This window comes from Bufo bufo, chromosome 2 (genome assembly GCF_905171765.1).
Source record: "Bufo bufo chromosome 2, aBufBuf1.1, whole genome shotgun sequence".
In the NCBI taxonomy this organism is placed as follows: Eukaryota; Metazoa; Chordata; class Amphibia; order Anura; family Bufonidae; genus Bufo; species Bufo bufo.
Window position 1 is genome coordinate 48,263,427 of NC_053390.1, and position 26,360 is coordinate 48,289,786.

Genomic DNA, 26,360 nt, shown 5'->3' on the forward strand with positions numbered 1-26,360 from the left:
ATCCCCTGCCGCCGGCTCACTGTCACTGGCTCTGCTACATCGTTAATAACAGGAACAGTCTTACCCTTTGTAATCCACCATTCTGGTAAAGCAGTGACATTCTCTCCCGCGGACTCATCAAGGTTGTGGTTGCTCCTAGCAACAGCTTTACTGCACCTCCGCACTCCCTCTCCAGGACTCCGGACACAGTCGCAGGGAAGATATGCACTCCTGAGAACCGCGCCGCTCTCCACCTCTTTGTCTTCCCGACGGTTGCCCTTGGCAACGGCATATCTTTGCCTTTTATCAGGAACTCCGCTCCACAACTGCCCAAACAATGGAAAGTCCTTGCCCAGTACAAATTCCACTTCCAGTGTCTCACATTTTAACAGCTCCCATTGCACCGAGCCATAGTCCGTCACAAAGGTCAGTGACACCGTAGTTTTGGTCTCTGGCCCCCTTGTTACAAAGTCCAGAATTCCAGGCAGGACCCGAGACACTTGCTGGCGGGAGTCTAGAATGACCCCCAGCGGGATTCCGCTGATCACTAACTCGCAGGATTTCTCCCACGGGCTATACCATTTTGCAGCCATTTCCACTGCTCAGTCTCTTGTACTGGGCTTCTGGCCCTTTAAATCCTGCACTGTTTGCACCACAGAAAAAAAAAGTCCAGTTTAACACCAGCAGTCTCTGCTCTGCAAACTTCCAGCACTTTTACTTATCAGCAGGGACACCTGCCCGCATCCTCCACCAATTGTGGGGGGTTAGCTCTTCTCCGGGGGTGATTCACACAAATATCGTCGCCAGACACCAAGTTTCTGGTCCAAACATCACTTTATTTGGCTCCTCAGCAATCCAAACATAAATGGTACAAAATAAACACCTGCCCGGCTGGGCTCTAACTAAACATATAATATCCTGACTCACCTAAAGTCACAGTTCACACCCTGTGAACACATGCGGCTTTGTCAGCCAATGTCCCACAGCCTCCTGGCTGTACAGAGCACAGTACGCCCACTGTCTCCAGTTCAGTATTTCTTGTGGGGGATTGGGGCTCAGTAGTCCGCCTGACTATGGCCCTGCGACCCTCCCAGGCGTCGCTGTGTCCCCCAACTCCAGGCTATCTCCCAACCTTGTGGTCCCTCAGCCTTGCCCAGCTGAGACCACACAGACAGAGCCTCCAGGCCTCTGTCCACAGGTAACACACTACCCCCTTTCTGACACTCTGGGAGGTGCCTTATGCCAGGCCGATTACCTCCAGCTTGTCTCACCTGAGGTGGAACAGGGGTGTGGACCACACTATCCACCCCTTCCATGCCTCTAACCTGAGTGAGACCTGTCACTGTCTCACAATACATACATATATACGTCCTTCTTTATATATAGATTACTAGCAGAAGGACCCGGCTTTGCATGGGTATATTTTATCTGTTTTATTAAATGTTTGTGTATGTCACTAAAAGATATCGACAGTATCCACTATAACAGTGACATCTACAGTACCCTGCCCCTTTAAAGCTGACCTACAGCAGTGAAGAAAAATGGCTGGGTTGTTATGGAAACTTGGTGTAAAACTGTGTGTATGTGGAGACTAAAGGCCTGCGAGCTTCTATTGGCTGATAAGGGTCATGTGACCAGGCTTCTATTGGCTAATGCATTTTTTGGGAATATCTCACGCAGGGATGTCCTTTTGAACAGCTCACTCTCAGACAGCAGCACTGTGCTGTCTGAACGTGAGCTGCAGGGAGAAAGTCACCGTCTCTCCCACCCCTGAAGCTGACAGAAGTTGATTTTTACCTTCATTTTCTCAATCCCGGTCGGCTGCGGGGTGGGGGTGTGGCCTTACCAGGTTGGGGCGTGGCTTGGCAGATCCTGGGGGCTGGGTTGTTATGGAAACCTGGTGTAAAACTATGTGTATGTGGAGACTAAGGACCTGCAAGCTTCTATTGGCTGATAAGGGACACGTGACCGTGTGTATGGCAGTTGGGATATGAAGAGAAAGACCTGCAGGCTTGTATTGGCTAATGTAGGTCATGTGATGTGCCATATTTGCATTTTTTGGGAATATCTCAGGAATGGTATGACCTAGAGAGCTGTGACCCCCAAAAGATTTATTTCTAGGTAGCAAGGGATGTGTATACCAAGTTTTGTTTAAATCAATGGTTGCGTTTTTGAGTGATCACGGAACATAAATACATACATACATACATATTTACGTCCTTCTTTATATATATATAGATAGATTAGTCAAGGGGTGGAGTGGGTCACTATGAAATAACTGGTAGCCAAGGGTGAACATCGGAAGGGTGACATAATTTTGATGCAATTTTTATTTTACATAGTGACCCTTTCTATGGGGGTGTAGCCAGTGGCGTAACTACCGGGGAAGCAGCTGCTTCGGGGCCCGGGCTGCCAAAGGGGCCCGGCGCCCCGGCAGCGTGTGTGACAGTTTATTTTCAAGTTAGTTAAATATCGATTCTTGTCTTAATGTTCACAGCAGCAGCGGCTGACCAGGCCCCCTCGCTAATGTGATCTAATCTTACTGTCTCCTAAAGTGTCTGGGATTCGAACCCACAACCTCCAATGTATCAGTGTATCAGAGGCAAAGCATTTACCCTCACAGCCATAAAGGCTGCATTGCAACTGATTGAAAAATTATGAGACTTCTACTGTTATAGCTGGCTAAGTGTACATCTATACACATGACAGCTGCCCCAACACACCCAGCACTGCTATATCTCTATATGACAGCTGTCCCAGCACACTCAGCTCTGCTATATCTCTATATATGAGCAGCTGTCATGTGCATAGATGTACACTTAGCCAGCTATAACAGTAGAAGTCTCATATTTTTTCAGTCAGCAGCAAGGCAGCTCTTATGGTCTTGTGGTTAAGTGCTTTGCCTCTGATACAGAAAGTGGGTTTGAATCCCAGCAAAAACTTTTCTGAAATACAAGCGCTGACATGGAGGTAAGTAGAAGTGTTTTTTTTTTTTTTTTAATACCCGACTGTTACTGCCATGGGGGGAGCGGGAGGCACTTGATACTGGCACATGGGGGGAGGGGGGTTGGCACCTGATACTAGCACCTGGGGGGGGGGGGGGTTGGCACCTGATACTAGCACATGGGGGGGGAGAGAGGCACCTGATACTGGCACATGGGGGGGAGAGAGGCACTTGATACTGGCACTTTTTTTGTGGGGGGGGGAGATGGCACTATGATACTGGGACATGGGGGGGGAGGAGAGAGGCACTTGATACTGACACCTGGGGGGGAGGGGGGGTTGGCACCTGATACTGGCACATGGAGGGGAGGCACCTGATACTGGCACCTGGGGGGGAGGGGGTTGGCACCTGATACTGGCACATGGGGGGAGAGAGGCACCTGATACTGGCACATGGGGGGAGAGGGGTTGTCACCTGATACTGGCACATAGGGGGGGAGGGAGAGAGGCACTTGATACTGGCACTTTTTTTGTGGGGGGGGGAGATGGCACTATGATACTGGGACATGGGGGGGAGGAGAGAGGCACTTGATACTGGCTTGTGGGGGGGGTTGGCACTTGATACTGGCACATGGGTGGGTTTGGCACTATGATACTGGCACATGGGGGGGAGAGGCACTTGATACGGCCACTTTTTTTGGGGGGGGAGATGGTACTATGATACTGGGACATGGGGGGGGGAAGAGAGAGGCACTTGACACTGGCACATGGGGGGGGTTTGGCACTATGATACTGGCACATGGGGGGTGGGAAGGAGAGAGGCACATGATGGGGGGGCATCTATGGGGACACTTACTGGCACATTATTGGGGGGCATTATGGGGGACACTAGGCCGGCAGCCTATCAGAGGCCGGACACTGAGGGGCATCTACTGGGGCACTATATATGGGGCATTTTATACTGGTACATTATGGGGGGCACTAGCAGGAAGGGGGAGAGGAGAACTATGGGGGAATTTACTGGGGGCACTATATAGGGGTATTTTATACTGGGGCACTATGAGGGCACTATGGGGACATTAGCTCAACTGGGGGCATTACAAGGGGGTATTTTTGCACTGTCACATTATAAGGAGAATTATTACTACTGGGGGGGGGCATTATAGTGGGCTTTATTACTCCCCCATGGTATGACCCCCTAGTTGCAGCACCAGCCTCTCCCTGCTCTGCTATCCCTCTGCCCCTTCTCCAAATCCTTATTATGAAATCTTTCTCATTAGGATAAAGCACAACATCAGCTCAGCCGAGCCCCCGGCCAAGTGTTGAAGTGGCGTTCGAGATCCCCAAGGGTCAAGTAACTGTAAGTTTTCATATGAAAAATGTTTATGTTATACACATATAGCATCCACTGTGCCCCACAATATACAGTATACCGCTACACTGTGCCAAAGGAGTGGGGTTTACACAGGAGGAGGGAGGTGCGAAGCGCGCTGGAGGGGCCCTTACAAATATTTGCTGTGGGGCCCAGTCACTTCTAGTTACGCCCCTGGGTGTAGCCATAGGAGAGTAGAAGTACATAAGAAGATACCAGTATTATAAATAGCACATGGTAGGTGGGTGTCCCTGTTGCATATTTTGTACTGGGGCTCAGGAGCTTCACATTACGATTCTACCTCTTGTAACAGATGTGTGCTATGGACATTGGTAGCAGTACATGGTAAATGAACGTAACATTTCAGAAAAGATTCATGAAGAATTTCTAGCTCTTAGCCATGCATCTGTAATGCTGAGAGATTCTTTACTGTGACTTGAGCCATTGGCAGTCATTGAAGCGTCTTGTTTTTGGATCATCTGGGACTCAATATAATCTGCTTCCTCCACAATCCCCGGTTGTGCCGACATCTGATGCACTACAGCTGCATGCTGCTAATTGTTTCCATCCCTTATCTATCGTATCTGCAGAAGAAAAATGCTTCTCAGGCTCACCAATAGTCTATCTGTCTGTAATTCATGAGATGGATTCCCCAAATTATTCTGTGCAGTCTCTGTGTTTGGTTAGATATCACAAATTCACATGGGATAAATAGAAAAGCAATTTTTTGGGTGGTTGGGTTAAGCAAATGTTGAGTAGAATTTTAATAAAAGATATCTGCACTTGTCACACTTGTAGATATATAAAAGTTTCAGCCCGTTCACACTCCACACCATTATTGTGCTTATTAAATTTGCTCTTATTCATTTTGATGGACAAATATTATTATTAAATGGTCTCCTTTTTTTCAGAAACAGAGCCACCCTTGTCCATGCTGCAATTCAGACCCATTCATTAGAATCCTGCAGTATCAGACATTGCCAATAGGTGGCAATTGTTGTGATGGGGAGGGGGGGGGGGGCAAGACCTTTTTAAAAAAAAATAGTTTTCAAATATCCTCTTTTTGCCAGAAGAGTGGACTGTACAGGATGTGGAACCGTGTCTGCCTAGTACATACATTGTACAAGTCTTTGCACAAGTCTCGGTAATCTCGACATTCTAGATTTCTCATTACTAATTACTAACCGGATCAAGTTGTTTACACATAGAAAGTTGCGACTGATTCTTGGATTGGAATAATAATGTATCATTATCACATCTGACATGTAAAGAAAAATGCAGATGAGACATGGGAAATTCATTATAGCTGCAGAAAGATGCAATGCATCAATGTGTAATTGGGTTATTATGCCGAGAAGAATCTGAGATTGAAAAATTATTGAGTAAGTGTAATTAACCCGCGTTGCACAAGTCTAAAGTAATGAACTAATGTTAAAGCAGGAATAATTCACTATTTTGCTGACGCCAGCTCCATTTTGTGAGAATATCATAGTCCGGAGGATCTAAGTATGCCATTGGCTCATCAAACCCTCAAAGTCGAAGCCTGGCTATGTCACCCTGCTATTTTTGACTTAACTCTTTCCCCCCACCAGTCATTTTTTAATGGTAAAAAAAATGCTCAGAATGCAGTCAAAATAACAGTAACCTTGAGAAACCCCTGAAGAACCCCATTATAAGTCAATGGAGCATGTGAGATGCTGTTCTATTATTTTGCTGTTGTACAGTATGCGTAACTCCTTCAACTAATTGGCTGCCATGTAACGGCAAAGCCCCCTTTGGTTGCATATATTAAAACTTTCAATATTAATATATTAAAACTTTTAAAACTTTCAGTGAGGGCACATATGAACATGGGGACCAACACAGATGCCTTCAGCTGCCAAAAGAGCATACAACAGGTCAGCCAGTGTCATAGGTACAAATCTGCTGACATATGCCCATTAATGGTACAGTCTATGGTGGTCTAGGCCATTGAGAAAGTTAAATGCTGGATGATATAAAAATGCATATGCTCCATTCCCATGTGGTCCAGTTTATACTGTTCCAAGATAAGGAGGATTTGGGCATTTTTGACCAAATTACCAAGCCATGAATCTGTCCCTGTCTTGGGGTTTAAAAAGAACACCTGATTTTGTAGTGTCAAAATTAGGGAGGATACATTTATAAGTTTACCCACGGGACAAATAAACTTCGCACAGGGAATATTTTTGTGGACATATAACTTAAAATGGCAGCGTATTCCTCATATTTTGGTCTAGTAGGGTAACACATTTACAGTTATTAACATTACATTCTTAGTACACTAAGAGTACAGTATTTTCTGAGCACCTAGAATCTGAGCACCTACTTAAAGAGGTTGTCCACTTTCTGATATTGATGACCTATCCTCAGGATACTTGAATGTGAAGGAACAGTTGTAGTTACACTCTGTCCATTTCACTGCTGCGATATCGACGGTGAGCAGGTAAATGGTGAAGAGACCTTAGTGGTGCATTCTCTTCAAACAATTGATCGATGGGGATGCTGGGAGTCTGACCTTCACCGATCTGATATTGATGACCTATCCAGGTCATCAATTTTGGAAACCGGACAACTCCCTTTTGATCCATATTTTGTCCATACCGGCACACTGAAATTACCAGCATTGTACTGTACAGTGAGCGGCTGAGATCTGACTTGGTCCCAGATTCCGATTTTTGTAAATACTACTTCTCTCTACGACTGTTCTGAGAACAGCCAAGCAAGTGTACATCTTGGGAATCGTAATTTTACCACAGCTGGAGTTCTGGAGGTTAGCCATCACAGCTCTAGAGCTTATCCTACAATAGTCCTCCATCCTTTGCTCCATAACAGGAAACCAGTACTGTTACAAGCATGTGACAGTTGAGTGGCCCAGCTACATATTTTGTATCTGGGCTCAAGAGCAGAATAACAGCTTTACCCAAAATGCCTTGCTGGTCATAGAGAACTGGTTACCAAGTGACCCAATGTTCTGTAGTAGTCCTGTTGGGGCAGTCTGTGTGTTTTTCATTCCCATATGGACAACCCTCACCCTGGTTGTATCTTTTGGTAGTTAGTCTTAGCTGCCAAAGACTATATCCTCCATTATTTCTCAGGCAACTTATGTTGACCAGCAGACTGCCCCTCAGAGTACCAGAGGGTCCTCCAGTGGGCCCAGACTCTGGTATCATAGTTGGCCCCAAAGGTATAGGAGAAAAAAAACAACATTTTGAGCTGCCTTTGGAGCCAATCACTTGGCACTAGGGTCTATTTCTTTGAATCAAAACATGCTTATTGATAATATAGGGGTTGGGCCCCGCAAACAATTTCCTCTGGTGGGCCCGAGAAATTACAGTCCGACACTTTTGACCAGAGAACATCTCTTTAAAAAATATATTTAAAAAATCTAAGATGGCCATAATAATTTTACATGCTTTAATTGGCCAAACTAGGGAGTTGAATCCCCCTCTACCTGATTTACCAATTTAAGAGACTAAGCTTCTAAAGACATTTTATGGTGTTTAGTGCCATTAAACAGGTACACACTCATTAGAGCCCACCAGGGTATATGTTTATAGGGCAATAATTGCGCATCTCAGGAGGAATTATTTATTTTAATTAAATAGCCGTGATGTGTATTCCTATGCACTACAGTTGAGGAAATTGGAGAAGACAAGTCCGGAGAACACGGAAAAGAATAGTTTCATTTTGCAGAAATAAAGCTATATCTAAATGGGTAAAACAGTATTCATTCACCTGGGGAAGTTCCTGTTAGATTCTCAGTTAACGGTCCCAAATAATCCACAGAAAGTGGTTGAGGTCAGGGCTATGTGACTGTGTAATTGCCTGAGGAAGGGAACGGTTTGGTAATAAAAAAGTAGGGACTGGCAATAAAATGTTTGATAATAAAAAGTAAAAAAGAAGTCACTTTAACTTCAGTAGTGTTGGGTAACGTCCATTTTTTCCTCTCCACCTCAACTGATCTGCACCGGAATCCATGAGCCTCTGGTTGGATATCCAGCATCCAGCACAACGCCAAACGTTGAGCACATTTTATTGTGCTGTGTTCCATGTGCTTTACAGGGTAGCAAGCTATGTTACATCATTTATGTCTTTTTCTTTAGAAGGCTCTGTGAAGGACTGTCAAGTTCTTCCACACTAAACTCAGGGCCACGGTAACTGTATAGTATAGCATTAAAGCCATGAATATATTTTTAAGTTGTCAGCTGAACGAACACCTGTAACCGAACCCGCCATGTATATATAAACTCTGGTTGGCCAAGTGTGCATGGGTTCTGAACGGAAAGAGTGGACTACATTATCGCTAGACACTTCTGGTGGTGGCTTATGTCCCCAAGAACAAAATTATTAGGCATGTTAAAATCCAAGTATCGGATCCTTCTCTTTCTGCGATCTGTCATTGGGGGGAAGTCGGGAGACTACCATACAAATTAGATGGTCTAATGTGTGTGGCCATCTTAAGATTTTGTTAAAGTTTAGGACCCCAATTGTATTATACACTGTCCTCTGACTGCAAAATGATAAAGCAGAAGTTGAGAAGTTATCTCCATTGGTCCACGTTCTGCCGATTGTTCCTTGGACTCGGGATTTCAGACTTGTTTTCTGTAGTTACCAGCTACAATGTTTAGTGCCGTGAAAAAGAAAACTCTATCTATAAACTCATTCTTATGGCATATAAAGCCTATGGATACTTCACAATATAGACTTATATAGGTCAACCCTGTGGCCCAAATGTAATATAAGCTTAAATAGGCTTCAAGTTTTCAAACGTGGGAACATTCTTAAGAAAATATCTATAGAAACAGATTTTCATCTTATGGAGATGCTCCTTACTACTGATCATGTTGTCTATTATAGCGTTAAGAGAATCAATTCTAACGAATTGGATTTGTTCAGAATTTCTCAAAACATTTTAATTAATTTGGGACTGGATCACAAGAGAGAAAAATGTAGGCCACACCACCCTCCTATGGGTTTCTGGGAGAATACACAAATTAGCTTTTCTTCCAAAAAATTTTCAAAAAATTGGCCTAGAATATTCCTCATGCTCACACCTACTAGGCACTCTCCCTAACGAGAAATAGTTCCCTTCCAGATTCCAACCAAGGCCTCTTACCTAGACAAGCCAATTCTCTCTGTTTTGTGCTGATGAGGGATAATTACCCTAAACAACTGTCTGCAGATGAGATGCTGGTTTAGCTATTATCCAATTTATGCTTCAAGTTCTGTTCAAAAGGTTGAGCATTGACTTATTGGATAGCTATCAGAGGCATAGCTTTCCTTTAGGAATGAAAGCTAATTTACATGTCTGTATTGCATCAGGGTGATCTTTCTGTCTCTAGCTCCTGCAGACCTTCTTTATGAAATGGACAAGAGGAGAATGTTTTCCTATAAATGAGTTAATGGTAGCCAGGAAGCTTCCTCCAATATCTTTAAAAGAGACTCTATAGCAGTTGAGGTGTGTATTGGAAGGAATATTGTACCTCTATTATAAATGATTAAAACATACCTTGGAATTATGTGACTAGTATAAATGGACTGCGCCTGTTCCCACAAGCTTTCATATGGTCACAGAACTCCTTGGCCACTGCAAATTTTATTAGAATTTACAGAATAAAAAGAATGTATAAATTAACATATAAAGTACAAATGCTGAGAGATAAACAACAAAGTTCACGTTCCCTTCATCGGTCTGCCATAGGTTATGATGAAATAAATGGCTAGTATTTGTTTACCAATAGCTGTTCACAATTAGCAGGAGGGAAGAAGGATCACATTCTACTCTGTGTATAGGATTTAAGGGGTCCTCAGATGCTCCTGCTCAAATTTCTTTGCCGACTCTGACGAATCAAAACAAAGCAAATTTAAGAAATTTTCTTATCTTTAGTCTATTACTTTCATTATTAATCTTTTACAGTATTGTTTCTTTTCTACATCTTAAATTTTAGTTTTTTTTTATATCAAAGTTCATATATTAAAAGTATTTGTTTTATTTATATGCTATTACTACATTGCTCCATTAAAGAATACTAGTGTTGATCGAGCATGCTCGGCCGAACACCAGTTTGGCTCGAGCATCTCGATGCTCGGCACATGGCGGTAGTCGGCCGACTACCGCATGTGCTCGAGCGCAATGCTCGAGTCTCCTTCCCGCACGTTTGTTGACTGCTACACAGCCAATAAACATGCAGGTAAGTACTGCCCTTCACTGTAATGCCGTAGCCATGTTGGTTACTGGCATTACAGTGATTGGCTGTCCGGAACGCGTTATCAGGTGCTATATAGCACCCGATGACACGTGTTCGGCTCAGTGTGACAAAAATATCTGAGACATCCAGTGTACTTTTTCCATAGATGGTGTCCGCTGCGGACAGTGAAACTAGCTGCACTATCTCCTGTGAATCGTTTCCACATCCCAAATACCTGTGACATTTCCTGTAATTTTTTATTAGCCGCTGGTGACATCAGCAACATTATCTGCAGTATTTCTCCTGTGTGACGTTTCCACATCCCAAATACCTTTTTTTATTTATTTTTTACGCATACACTTACAAATCCTACGCTACTGTACTTGTGACATGCTTTGAAGTATATATAACATTTATTATGAAAAAGGCGAGCAGTAAGGGACAGGGAAGTGGCCGTGATGCTCAGGGTGCACGCAGAGGCCGTGGCCCTGGGCGCGTTGAACCTGTGCCTGCTGCCAGAGCACAAGAAAAACAATCTTTCACGATACCTAGCTTCATGTCCATGTTTGCAGGGCGGCGCAGGACAACGCTCTCGAAGTCAGACCAGTGCGACCAGGTGGTCGGTTGGATTGCAGCAGATAATGCTTCCAGTTGGTTAAGCACCACCGTGTCTTCCACCAAGTCCAGTCTCAGTAGCAAAGAGTTTGGTCAACACAATTCTCACCCTGATTCTCCTTCCTCCCACCATGGAGAGTCTTGCCAAACAAGTGATCTTTTCAGCTCCATTCCTTCATTTGGGCCTCTCGACAAGCCCGCTTGTAGAGAGACATGAGATCTTGTGCCCTGATTCCCAAACTCTTGAGCATCCACAGTCACAAGAAGATGACAGTGGGGAACTGCAATTAGTGTTTCACAAGGTGGATGCTGATGATGAGACACAGTTGCCAATAAGTCAACGGCAATTAGTGTCTCAAGAGGTTGATGATGAGGATGAGACACAGTTGTCAATAACTGAGGTTGTTGTTAGGTCAACAAGTCAGGAGGATGAGCAGAGTGAAGAAGTGGAAGAGGAGGTGGTGGACGATGAACTCACTGACCCAACCTGGGAAGGTGGCAAGCCGAGCGAGGACAGCAGTACAGAGGGGGAGGGATCCGCAACACCGCAACAGGCTGGAAGAGGCAGTGGGGTGGCAAAAGGGAGAAGGTGGGCCACAGCAAACATTCCGCAACTGAGGAGCACACCCTTGTGGAAATCTCCCTTGCCAAGGGGTAGGTGTTCCACATTCTGGCGCTCTTTTGAGGAAAGTGCGGACGACAAAAGAATTGTAATTTGCAACCTGTGCCATACAAAAATGAGCAGGGGCATGAACACTAGCAACCTCACCACCACCAGCATGATCCGCCACATGGCATCAAAGCACCGTAATAGGTGGGCCGAACACCTAGGTCCACAATCTGTGTCTGCGGGTCACACCACTGCCTCCTCTTCCCCTGTGTTATGTGTTGGCCAATCCCCTGTTGAAGGCGCAGGCCTGGATTTCTCCCGCCCTGCACCTGGACCTTCGCAAGCCCCATCAGTGACCACATCCACTTCCGTGTCCCAGCGCAGCGTACAAATGTCCTTACCCCAGGCATTTGAATGCAGGCGCAAATACCCAGCCACCCACCCACAGGCCATACCACTAAATGTGCAACTTTCCAAATTACTGGCCCTGGAAATGTTGCCATTTAGGCTTGTGGACACTGAGGCCTTCCGCAGCCTGATGTCGGCGGCCGTCACTTCTTACGCAGTCTCCAGCCTCCACTATTTTTTTACAGTGTGCTGTGCCCGCCTTACACCAGCATGTGTCCCGTAACATCACCCGTGCCCTAACCAATGCAGTTACTAGGGAAGGTCCACTTAACCACTGACACATGGACAAGTGCTATCGGCCAGGGACGCTACATTTCCCTGACGACACACTGGGTGACTGTTGTGGAGTGCGGGAGCAAGTCGTACCCTGGGATGGCACAGGTGCTACCGATGCCAAGGATTGCGGGCCCTAATACCATCAAGGTTTTCCTCACCACCTAAGTTAGTAGCTCCAACCCCTACTTCTCCTCTGCCGCCTCCTCCTCCACTTCCATCTCAGAATTATCCTTTTGCAGCACCAGTCAGCCATCAGTCGGTAGTTGGAAGCAGTGTAGCACTGCAGTGGGGAAGCGTCAACAGGCCGTGCTTAAAGAGGACCTTTCACCATAATAAAACCTCTAAACTAACTATACAGACGGGTAGAGCGGCGCCCAGGGATCCCCCTGCACTTACTGTTATCCCCGGGCGCCGCTCCGTTCTCCGGTTATAGCCTCTGGTATCTTCATAGTTAGGCTCCACCCAGGGGAACCTGCCGGCGTCTCCTTCTTCCATGCTGTAGCGCTGGCCAATCGCAGCGCTCAGCTCATAGCCTGAGAGAGAAAAAAACCTCTCAGGCTATGAGCTGAGCGCTGCGATTGGCCAGCACTACAGCATAGGAGAAAGAGACGGCGTCAGGTTCCCCTGGGTGGAGCCTAAATATGAAGATACTGGAGGCTATAACCGGAGAACGGAGCGGCGACCGGGGATAATAGTAAGTGCAGGGGGATCCCTGGGCGCCGCTCTACACGTCTGTATAGTTAGTTTAGAGATTTTATTATGGTGAAAGGTCCTCTTTAAGCTGATCTGCTTAGGTGACAAACAGCACACTGCCGCAGAGCTGTGGCAGGGGATAAGAGACGAGACTGTGCTGTGGCTCTCGCCACTCAACCTAGAACCAGGCATGGTTGTGTCTGATAATGGAAGTAACTTGGTGGCGGCTTTGGAGCTTGGCAAGCTCACACACATCCCATGCATAGCCCATGTCTTCAACTTAGTAGTTCAGCGGTTTCTCAAAACCTACCCCAATTTGCCTGAGCTACTGGTGAAGGTGTGCCGCGTGAGTGCCCATTTCCGCAAGTCATGGCAACGCTGCAGCAGCGCTTAAAATTTCCAGCTCACCAACTGTTGTGCAATGTGAGCACGCGTTGGAACTCGTCGGGCAGTAGTGGAATACCAGCTGCAACATGGTCGTCGCCTTTCCAGTCAGCTTCCGCTCTTCACAAGAGAGAAGTGGGCATGGATGTCTGACCTCTGTGAGGTTTTAAGAAACTTTGAGGAATCAACACAGATGGTGAGCGGCGATAACGCTTCACCATCCCACTTCTGTGTCTACTCAAACGCTCGCTGCTCACAATTAAGGCCGACGCTTTGCATGTGGAAGAGGTGGAAATGGGGAAAGACATTACACAGGGTGACAGCCAGACCACCCTCAGTTCGTCTTCTCAGCGCAAATTGGATGATGATGATGAGGAGGAGGAGGAGCAGGAGACGTTGCCTCCGCTACAGAGGGTAGTACCCATGGAAGTTTAATTCCATCTGTTCAGCGTGGATGGGCAGAAGAGGAGGAAGAGGATGAGGAGATTGAGAGTTATCCTCCTGATGACGACAGCGAAGTCTTGCCTGGGACTCTGGCACACATGGCTGACTTTATGTTAGGCTGCCTTTCCCGTGACCCACGCGTTTTACGCATTTTGGACAACGCCGATTACTGGTTGTTCACCCTTCTAGACCACCGCTACAAAGAGAACTTATCATCTCTCATTCCTGTGGTGGAGAGAACGAGCAAAATAGTGCAATACCAGAAGGTCCTTTGGAAAAATTGATTCAAAAATTTCCAGCTGACAATGCTGGTGGCAGAGTACGTAGTTCCTTTGGCAACCGAGGAGGGGAGACGAGGGGAACACACAGCAGTTCCAACAGAGGCAGGGCAACACTCTCCAAAGCCTGGGACAGTTTCATGACACCCCGCCAGCACCCTCACCCTTATGCTTGGCCTAGTTTCACAAGGAGGGAAAATTTTGTAAGATGGTGAAGAAGTACCAAGCAGACCGTGTCAGCGTCCTCAATGATCCCTCAGTGCCTTACAACTACTGGGTGTCAAAGCTGGACACGTAGCACTTACTGGCGCTCTACGCCTTGGAGGTGCTGGCCTGCCCTGCCGCCAGCGTTTTGTCAGAGCGGGTATTTAGTACTGCTGGGAGCATAATAACTGATAAGTGCATCCGCCTGTCAACTGAAAATGCTGACAGGTTGACTCGAAAAAATGAACAAGGCCTGGATTGCCCTGACTTCTCTACTCCACCAGAGGAAAGCAACTGAACATAAAGGCACTTTAAATGTGTTTTTTATAATGTACTGAATACACTGTATTCCCATGCACCCCTTCCACCACAAAAAAGGGCATATGGTTTAATCTTCCTTTTCTCGTCCTCCTCCTCGTTCTCTTCCATCATATCAACATGCTTCTTAGTCTGCCCTTGCTTCTAATAATATAATGTTTTAGAGGGTCAGCTCACCAGCAGGCCCTCACCTACAATCTTTTAGAGGGTCAGCTCATCAGCAGGCCATCGCATATAATGTTTTTGAGGGTCAGCTTACCAGCAGGCCCTCAACCATAATGTTTTACAGGGTCAGCTCACCAGCAGGCCTTCACCCATAATTGTTTAAACGGTTAACTAAGCAGCAGGCACTCGCCCATAATTTTTTCGATGCTCAGATCAGCAGCAGGCACTCGCCCCTAATGTTTTAGATGATCAGCCCTCGTCCGTAATGTTTTTGAGGGTCACCAGCAGGCCATCAATCATAATTTTTCAATGGTGTATGATGCCCTCCTTTATGTGTAATAAAGGGTGTATTGGAGTGCCGGTTCCTTGAAATGTTTGGCAGCACTTGCACTTTATATACAAGTAAATATACAGGAAAGAATGTTTTCTAACAATTTTTCATCTAAAATCGATTTTATCTTCGGTTTTGTGCGTATTACTGTCAGTCTGTAAAAGTGGCGTACTACTCGGACAACAACATTCCCAGTAGCGACCTGGGAGTCCAAGATGCATCCAGACATCCTCCCCAAGCTGTTCCCGAACCATTTAGGTGGTCTTTCCATCAATTTCTAACCTTTTCTTATGAACCACACACCCTCCTCTCTTCAGAGCAGGGGTTGCCTGGTTTAATGATCGGGTTCTCTCATTGACTTCCATTGTGCTTGGTAGAGCACCCGAACACCCAAGCACTTTGGTGCTCGATCAACACTAAAGAATACATTAAACAGGTCAATTACCATACCACTCAAACATTATAAAATGACAATACCACTCACCATATGCAGGAGTGGAGGGGGGAGGCCTAGGGATGCACATCAATACATGACTTCAGCCACTGTGATATTACTGTATGGAAATCTCCATCTGGCAGTAATACTTGCTGCTTGGCAATCACTCACACTTAGGGGGGTCTTCTGTTCAGGATCATAATCTTTTGGCCAGAGTGGAGATTAATTACAGAAAGTATCTCTCACTCTGGAGGACCTGTCCTGTGTAATGCTTCATTTTCCCTGTGGTGGAGCTGCAAGGAAATGTAACTCTTACCACCAGACTTCCTTTTAGATTACAGCTATTCCCTGGGGATGTCCCGACAGGGAGCAATTTATGATCAGTTTATTAAGTAGGGACTGTCCAAAGTGAAGAATCCCTTTGAATCTTCGATATGTAGCCCTGGACTTTAAACATAATATTGTAATGGTTTTGCACAGCAGCCCAATATATCACAAAACAAAAACCCACATTTTTGGGGTAGCCCAACTAATAGTAAAGTTAGGGCTATTAAACCACCACATGGACAAAAACCATAAAATGTGTATGGTAATTTACATTGAGGACAAGGTTCCTCTGTTCAAATGATTGGTGGTGCAGCAGTCAGACCCCATTACAGTAATATCTAATAGATGAGGGATATTTGTTTCTTTGGTGCCAAAGCTAAACATCATTATTCTGTACTCCTTCTTCTTGAACTGTCCTCTGTCTTTGACACAGTGGAACACTCTCTTCTGTTGCAAACCCTCTCTCCCAGTCATCCCTGTGACAAAGACCGGGATCATCGAGCGGTGTGTTGTCTTACTAGCGCTCGAGTACGACACATCGCGGATCGGGTTGACAGATTATTGCGAGGGGCTGGAGAAGATCCAGCAGTCATGGTTCATTTTGGAACCAATGACAAAATTAGAGGTAGTTGAAGTGTCCTTAAAAATGATTTTAGGGATTTAGGTCACAAGCTTAGGGCAAGGACCTCATAGGCCTGTACCATGAGCCACACAAGAAAGGCAGTGAGATATTAGGGAGGTTAACAAGTGGCTCAAGAACTGGTGTAGGAAGGAGGGGTTTGGGTCCCTGGAGAACTGGGCTGACTTCTCTGTCGGCTACAGGCTCTATCGTAGGGATGGGCTTCACCTCAATGGGGAAGGGGCAGCTGTTTTGGGGGAGAAGATGGCTTGAAGGTTGGAGGAGTGTTTAAACTAGGGACTGGGGGGGAGGGTATTTACGTTACCGAAGGGGAAGATAGTGCAGATAGAGACGGGGCAAGGTAGTGGGACTGGGGGAGGAATGGAAGGAGGTACTAGAACAGCTCAGAAGGAAAGGTGTAGGGTACAAAATATACATAAACCTCTTAATTGTATGTATACTAATGCCAGAAGCCTAACTAATAAAACTGGGGAACTGGAATTAGTGATGTGTGAGGAGGACTATGACATAGTGGGAATAACTGAGACATGGCTGGATAATAGCTATGACTGGGCAGTTAATGTACAGGGTTACAGTCTGTTTAGAAAGGATCGCCAAAACCGGAGAGGGGGAGGGGTCTGCCTTTATGTAAAGTCCTGTCTAAAGCCCACAGTCCGAGAAGATATAACTGAGGGACATGAACATGTGGAGTCAATGTGGGTAGAAATACATGGGGGAAGAAACAATAATAACTTACTAATAGGAGTTTATTAAAAGCCAGGCAATACTATATCTACATTCAACCAAATCAACATATAAAGAAAGATATATAATAAATATATGAAACTATATAAAAGAGAATATTTGAGAGGTTCCTGTTTAAATAGTATATGAGTACTGTCTGCTATTTAACTATGCTAATCGTGTATTTCAAGTTGGGGAACCACACTTTTAGTAATAAAGATCCTTATAAATATGTATATAGATAATAACTGAATAGGCATGTGTCCTTTTTTCCGCTATGAGACATAAGAGCGATAAAACGCATAGGAAACGCATATGTGTACTGAGACCTATTGTGTTACTATTACGAATGAAATATGTGAACATCTATTGTGCTATTTCTATTTTTTCATTATTTTTATAAACATACTGAGAGAAAGACACACGGAAGATTTATATATGTTTTGTGTGACAAACAATAACATTCGATATCCTGATAGTTGTTTATGACTTATATATATGTTTCCATTTTTAAGATCCATTTCAGGTTTTTAAAAAAATCCATTTCATGGTTTATTAGTATCTTTAATTTGATCCCATGTTTTATCAATGATTTTAAGTGTGTATCCTATAAAAGGTTTAGAAGAGCGCAGTCTGATAGCTACTGAGGAAGAGGCAGGTAGCCTCGAAACGCGTCTAGCAGACTACGCAACTCCTACACCCAGTACTGGTCCGGACCCTAAGTACAGAAGATTCCGTGGACAAAGATAATTATTCTTTGAAAAAGATAACTGTCAACATAGTCTTTGTTGCAGTATAGGACCTGGATTTCTGCTGTGCCACAGTGTACTATAGTCTAAGGACCTGTGCATCACGTGATCGGACGTTTGCATCAGCTGACCGGATCATCTGACTCGTCTATACAGGATCACCTGACTGAAAACACGCCTCCTAGGCCGAGCGCTTTTATCATTTCAGCGTCTAGCGTGCAGCGTCCAGTGTCCTGGTGACTATACCCCTCACCGCTGTGTGATTATCTACCGAGAGCACGTCTTCCAAGCAGTGCGCTTTCATCTACCCAGCGTCCAGTGTCCAGCACCTTGGTGACTACATCCTTTCACCGCTCCGTGCAAGTATACCACATATCATCGAGTGGTAAGAGTCTCATAGAGACAACTGTATTTGGCAACCACTGACAGGTGGACTTTGTGCCATATTCCAGTATAGGACTACCTATCTCAGGAAATTTTATCATATAGTGCTTTCTGACCTTTCTTTTATGAATATTTTATGATTTTTATTTTATTTCATTGAGTGTTTTTATGTATATTGGGCCTTTTTTATCATGTGATATCTTGTATGAATTGAATAAACTTCAATATAGCATTTCTAGTGTTCCACTATCATTCCAGAAGGTGGTGTGCCTGCTGTTTCTTCTTGATATCAATTAATATACTAGAGTCCCTAGAAAATCTATTTCTAAACTAAATAGACGAGGCGGCAAATCATAATGAGGTCGTCATTATGGGGGACTTCAACTACCCAGATATAGACTGGGAAACTGAAAACTGTACATCTCATAAAGGAAACAGGTTCTTAGCAATTACCAAAGACTTTTACCTTTCCCAACTGGTTCAGGACCCGACTAGAGGGACGGCCATACTGGACTTAGTATTAACCAATAGACAAGACAGAACAACAGATGTGTAGGTTGGGGGAAACAGTGACCATAAAGTAATAACCTTCCAATTGTCATTCAAAAAAGTGTTTCTTCAGGGAGGAACAAAAATACCAAACTTCAAAAAAGCTAAATTTAGCCAACTAAGAGAGGCCATAGACCTAACTAACTGGGTCAAAGTCCTCAAAAATAAATATACAGCCACAAAATGGGATATTTTTAAACCATCCTAAAATCTAACTGTGAGAGGCACATACCTTATGGGAATAAAAGGTTAAGGAACAAGAAAAAAACAATCTGGATAAATAGAATTGTAAAGAAAGCAATAAATGACAAAAAGAAAGCATTTAAATCACTAAAACAGGAGGGCAGTGAGGAAGCATTAAAAAGCTATAAGGAAAAAAATAGAATATGTAAAAGACAAATAAAAGCAGCCACACTAGAGACCGAGAAATTAATTGCCAAAGAGAGTAAAACTAACCCTAAAATGTTCTTTAATTATATAAATGGCAAAAAGTATAAATCTGGAGGTGTCGGCCCTTTACAGAGTAATAAGGGTGGAGTTGCAGAGAGCAATGAGGAGAAAGCAAAGCTGTTAAATATTTTTTTCTCCACTGTATTCACTGAAGAAAATAAAGATGAAATGCAGAATGTAAAAGTAAATTCCCCATTAAAAGTGCCCTGTCAGACCCAGGAAGAAGTACAGATGCGTCTTAAAACAATTAAAATAGACAAATCACCGGGCCCAGATGGCATACACCCTTGTATCCTAAAAGAATTAAGTAATGTCATAGTCAGACCCTTATTTCTGATATTTAAGGATTCCATAATGACAGGCAGTGTTCCACAGGATTGGCGCATAGCAAATGTGGTGCCAATATTCAAAAAGGGTCCAAAAACAGAGCCCGGAAACTATAGGCCGTTAAGTTTAACATCTTTCGTGGGTAAACTCTTTGAAGGTTTTCTAAGAGATGCTATCTTGGAGTACCTCAATGAAAATAAGCAAATAACGTCATATCAGCATTGCTTCATGAGGGATCGGTCATGTAAAACTAATTTAATCAGTTTCTATGAGGAAGTAAGTATTGTTGATTGAGCACCAAAGTGCTTGTGTGCTCTGGCCGAACACATCGGTATGCTCGTGTGCTCTACCGAGCACCCAAGCACAAAGGAAGTCAATGGGAGAACCCAGGCACCCAATTCACAAAAGTGAAGAGGGTGTCTGGTTCACAAAAAAAGGTTAGAAATTTATGGAAATCCCATCAAAATTGTTTTGAAAAAGCATTAAGAGGATGGCTGGATGCGTCTTGGACTCATATAATCTATGACATACAATAGACAACCACACAAAGGCTATATGCCTAAAGCCAGGTATGTGTAAGCCAACAATCCATCCATAAGACAGATAACAGTCAGCATACCTTGCAATGGCAGCCTTGTGCACTATGAGACATTCCAAACCAGCTCTCATCTGACTGAGAGCCAGTAAGCCTCAAAATTGCTTCACATCTGTTGGATGGCTTGGGTGGACTTGCGCACCTAGATCAATATCATTAGGGTGACAAAAAGTTTTCTGATTGTCCTAAAATAATATTCAATAACCTTTCTATACAGTTTTGTCATGTAAAAATTATTTTGCATAAACATTGGCATATGGGAAAGACATGCAAATGAGCAGAATCTGCCTTGTTTTTCAGCTGAAAAACCACTTGCATGGAAAATTTGTGATCTACACTAATCATGAACAGGGCCATCTATTGGATTCATAGTCTTGTCATAAGACTATGAAACCAATAGATGGCGCTGTTCATGAGTCATGAACAGCGCCATCTATTGGTTTCATAGTCTTATGACAAGACTATTAGTCTTATCATAAGACTATGAAACCAATAGATGGCGCTGTTCACCTTGTTGGGGCGCTAGTAAGTGAGGCACCCTTTTCAACACTGCACTAACACTGAGGTGTATATCAGATTGCTGCTATCATTCACACATCTTCTCGCACTTTATCTGTGGTAATATAAGCTTGCTAGGGTGTATCTGAGGACTATTGCCCTGCTTGTAATGACTCACGAACAGCGCCATCTATTGGTTTCATAGTCTTATGACAAGACTATGAATCCAATAGATGGCGCTGTTCATGAGTAGTGTAGATCGCGAATATTCTAAACGCAAATTTTCCATGCAAAAGGCTGAGTGCTACACAGTGTGTGGACTCTGTTGAGCAAGGTGCCCCACTTACTAGCGCCCCAACAAGATGAACAGCGCAATCTATTGGTTTCATAGTCTTATGACAATACTATGAATCCAAAAGATGGTGCTGTTTATGAGTAGTGTAGATCGTGAATTTTCCATGCAAATGATTTTTCAGCTGAAAAACAAGGCAGATTCTGCTCATTGTCATTGCATGTCTTTCCCATATGCCCATGTTAATGCAAATTAGTTTTCACATGACAAAACTGTATAGAAAAGTTATTGAATATTATGTTAGGACAATCAGAAAACTTTTTGTCACCCTAATGATATTGATCTCGGTGCACAGGTCCACCCAAGCCATCCAACAGATGTGAAGCAACTTTAAGGCTTACTGGCTCTCAGTCAGATGAGAGCTGGTTTGGAATGTCTCATAGTGCACAAGGCTGCCATTGCAAGGTATGCTGACTGTTATCTGTCTCATGGATAGATTGTTGGCTTCCACATAACTGGATGTCTATTGTGGTACTTGTGGTCTGCATCCTCCATTGTATGCATTTTTGCTGGGGATTGCCATTAGCAACGGGCCACAAGTGCAGGATCTGCCCCCCCCCCCCCCGGTATAGATGCACCACTGCATACAGGGTTGAGCACTTCCTGCTTTTTAATACCACGCCAATTTGTAGTTTGTATTTTGAATTTTTGGAGGTGTAGAAACTCTTAGTCTGAATGTGCTTTTATTTCCATCCACAGGCAGCATTCTGGTGCACATGTGAGGCCCGGGCTATATCAGCCAGTCTTGGGTGGGGCTCAGAGCTCTCTGCCTCCTCCCATTGTATGCATGGTCACATGCTGGAGGTTACTGGGAGATTGCTTTGAGTCGGACCTTGCTCATCCGTAATTCGCCCACTGGCTCCTGGTATTGCCCATACGGCCCAGGTAGGTTTAGCGTTAGGTTCCCAAGCTACTTGAGAAACCTTGGCGCGGTGCTCGGGCTCAGACATGTCCTCCAAGCAGAATATGTTGGCTAATTCTCAATTTTACACCAGTACGAGGGTTAGTAAGACCGCAGAGTGCACCTGTATTTGTTTTTGTTATGTTATTTTGACTGTCTATCACATCCACACAATTGCTATCCTGTGTAGGATGTCCATTGTGGTACTTATGGTCCGCTGCAGGCATCCTCCTTTGTATGCAATGACCTACTAACAGCTAAAACCAAATAACATTACTCTGTCCTCCTTCTCCTTGACCTGTCCTTTGCCTTTGACACTGTCAACCACTCCCTTCTGTTGCAAACTCTCTCATCTCTTGGCATCACTGACTTGGCTCTCTCCTGGATCACATCATACCTCACAGAGCGGACATTCAGCGTCTCCAACTCTCACGCCACCTCCTCGTCTCATTCCGTCTCTGTTGGTGCCCCGCAAGGCTCTGTCCTAGGACCCGTGCTCTTCTCTATTTACACTTTTGGCCTGGGATATCTTATAGAGTCCCATGGCTTTCAGTATTACTCTTATGCTGATGACACACAAATCTACCTCTCTGGTCCAGACATCACCACCTTATTATCCAGAATCCCACAATGTCTATCTGCTATATCATCCTTCTTTTCTCACTTTCTAAAACTTAACATGGATAAAACAGAATTCATCATCTTTCCCCCATCTTGCTCAACCCCCCCAACAAACCTATCTGTCACTATCAAAGGCAGCACACTCTCCCTGGTCAACCAAGTCCGCTGCCTTGGAGTGACCTTGGATTCTGCCCTCTCCTTCTGACCGCACATCCAAGCCCTTTCCACCACCTGCCGCCTCCAACTCAAAAACATCTCCCACATCTGCGCTTTCCTTAACTTTGAATCTGCGAAAATGCTTGTACATGCCCTCATCATCTCCTGCCTAGACTACTGCAACATTCTCCTCTGTGGCCTTCCATCTAGCACTCTCGCTCCCCTCCAATCTATCCTCAACTCTGCTGCCCTACTAATCCACCTCTCACCCTGTTACTCCTCTGCCTCTCCCCTCTGCCAATCCTTTCACTTGCTCCCCATTGCCCAGCGAATTCAGTTCAAAATACTAGCAAATACATACAAGGCCATCCACAACCTGTCCCCTCCCTACATCTCTGAGCTACTTTCCGGATACATCCCCACAAGTAATCTCTGATCCTCACAAGACCTCCTTGTCTCCTCTCCTCTTATCACCTTTTCCCACAATCGCCTCCAAGATTTCTCCCGTGCATCCCCCACACTTGGGAACTCACTACCCCAACATATCAGACTCTCACCGACAGTGGAATCCTTCAAAAGAAACCTAAAAAACCTCCTCTTCAGACAAGCTTACAACCAGTGACCCTGCTGCCTCTATACCGCCACGACCAACTTCACCCGCACCTACTGTGTCCTTCTCCCATACCATGTAGATTGTAAGCCATCACGGGCAGGGCCCTCTCTCCTTTACCAGTTTTTAACTTGTCTTGTTCATGCTTAGTGCAGTTGTCTGTATTATGCATGTGCACCGCTTGTCATATGTACATTGCTATGGAATGAATGGCGCTATAATAATAAATAATAAAATGAGAATGCTTGGACTGGGGGAAAATGTCTGAATGTGGGTAAGTAACTGGCTCAGTGATAGAAAACAGAGGGTGGTTATTAATGGTACACACTGACTGTGACTGATTGGGTCACTGTCACTAGTGGAGTACCTCAGGGGTCAGTATTGGGCCCTATTCTCTTCAATATATTTATTAATGATCTTGTAGAAGGCTTGCACAGTAAAATATCGCCCTGTGCTCTGGTGAAATCTCGCGCCGCTCAGAAATCTGCCAGCTTCCACACTGCGCCTATGCCGAATACTGAACAGCGCAAGATTTCACCAGAGCACAGGGCAGGCAGACAGATGCGAGCGCTGCCTGGCCCTGTCAATCAGGACTTGGAGGGAGATGACAAAGGTGGGAGAACAAAGCCTATAGGAGCAGGAACAACACCCCCCCCCCCCCCCCCCCCCTGCTCCTAGAGGCTAATTAGCATATTATAAAAGTTAGATTTCTGACGTAACGGGGGCATAGATAAAAGTAGGAATAGGCTAATTAGGTTTAGCTGACATTAGCACATCGCTAATGTCAGCTAGCTTAATAGGGTTAAATCTGATGACAAAAACCCTTTAAAGTCCAGAAAAAGAATTAAATTAAATGTATACAATACAAGTTATACTTATCCTAACTATATATCAATCTGCTCAGCCCATCATGCTCTATAACATGCTGCCTGTAGCTATATTTGAATTTTCAAGGTGACAGGTTCCCTTTAAGCATGGGGGAGATCAATCATGCTTTGGGTTTGTGTTGCAGCCAATGGTAAGGGAAACATTTCATGGATAGAGGGAAGAAAGAATTCAAACTGAGCAAATTATGGTAGCAAACATAACAGTTTAGTTGAAAGGAAGATGGCTTCTACAAATGGATAATGATCCTAAACAAACCTCAAAATCCACAATAGACTACCTCAATAGGCACAAGCTTTTACCATGGCCCTTACAGTCCCCTGATCTGAACATCATTGAAAATTTGTGAATAGACTTTCGAAAGAGCAGTGCATGCAAGACAGCCCCACAGAACTGGAAGACTTATGCAAGGAAGAATTGATGAAAATCTCTCAAACAAGAATTGAAAGACTGTTGGCTGGATACAAAAAGCATTTACAAACTGTGATACTTGCCAAAGGGGTGCAACTAGATACTTACCATTCAGGGTTTTGCTTTGGGTCCTTTTTTGTTATTTTGAAAATGTAAAAGAAAATAAAATAAAAACTGTTTTTGCTTACAATACAAAAGGAATGTGTCATCTTTAAAATTCTGCCTTTTGGAGATCAATTCATCTTCACCTTGCTTAACTGTTCACAGTAACAGTAATTTTAACCAAGGTTGCCCAAACCTTTACATGCCACTCTAGATTGTAAGCTCTTGCAGGCAGGGTCCTTCCCCCTTCTGTACCAGTCTGTTACTAAGTTCATGCACATTGTACTTGTGTTGTTTTACATTATGTATGATAACACGAATTCTCCTTTAGCACTCAAATATAAATTTTTAACCAAGTGAATTTGCAAATGAAATGATAACAAACTGAGTAGATATCATAGAAAATTGTCAACAGATAATCTGCCAGGTTAAACCACAATTTAAAAATGAGAAAAAACATAATAACCTTATCCATGTAAGTGCGAAGCCAAGTCTCCGAACTGTCAGCATCTGATATTGTATTGCAGTTCAGAAATAAGGTTCCAACTTCTGATTCAGACACTGTTACAGCAGCCATTTGGAAAGCTAAAGTCAGTAAAATGCGGTAGAGTAACTGGGTTGTAGAGCTGCCATCTGATCGCTGCAAAGCCAAGCTACTTGACTGTGGTTGGACTCATTCCTGGTCAAGCTTTTTGTGTTTATGATATGAAGACCGCAGATATTAATTGCATCTATTTCCTGCCATATTGTACATACATAGGCCTCACAGAGCATATACAGTCAGGTCCATAAATATTGGGACACCGATACAATTCTAACATTTTTGGCTCTATACACCACCACAATGGATATGAAATGAAACAAACAAGATGTGCTTTAACTGCAGACTGTCCGCTTTAATTTGAGGGTATTTACATTCAACTCAGGTGAACGGTGCAGGAATTACAACAGTTTGCATATGTGCCTCCCACTTGTTATGGGACCAAAAGTAATGGGACATAATAATGATAAATCAAACTTTTACTTTTTAATACTTGGTTGCAAATCCTTTGCAGTCAATTACAGCCTGAAGTCTGGAACACATAGACATCACCAGACGCTGGGTTTCATCCCTGGTGATGCTCTTCCAGGCCTCTACTGCAACTGTCTTCAGTTCCTGCTTGTTCTTGGGGCATTTTCCCTTCAATTTTGTCCTCAGCAAGTGAAATGCATGCTCAATCGGATTCAGGTCAGGTGATTGACTTGGCCATTGCATAACATTCCACTTCTTTCCCTTAAAAAACTCTTTGGTTGCATTTGCAGTATGTTTTGGGTCATTGTCCATCTGCACTGTGAAGCGCAATCCAATGAGTTCTGAAGCATTTGTATGAATATGAGCAGATAATATTGCCTGAAACACTTCAGAATTCATCCTG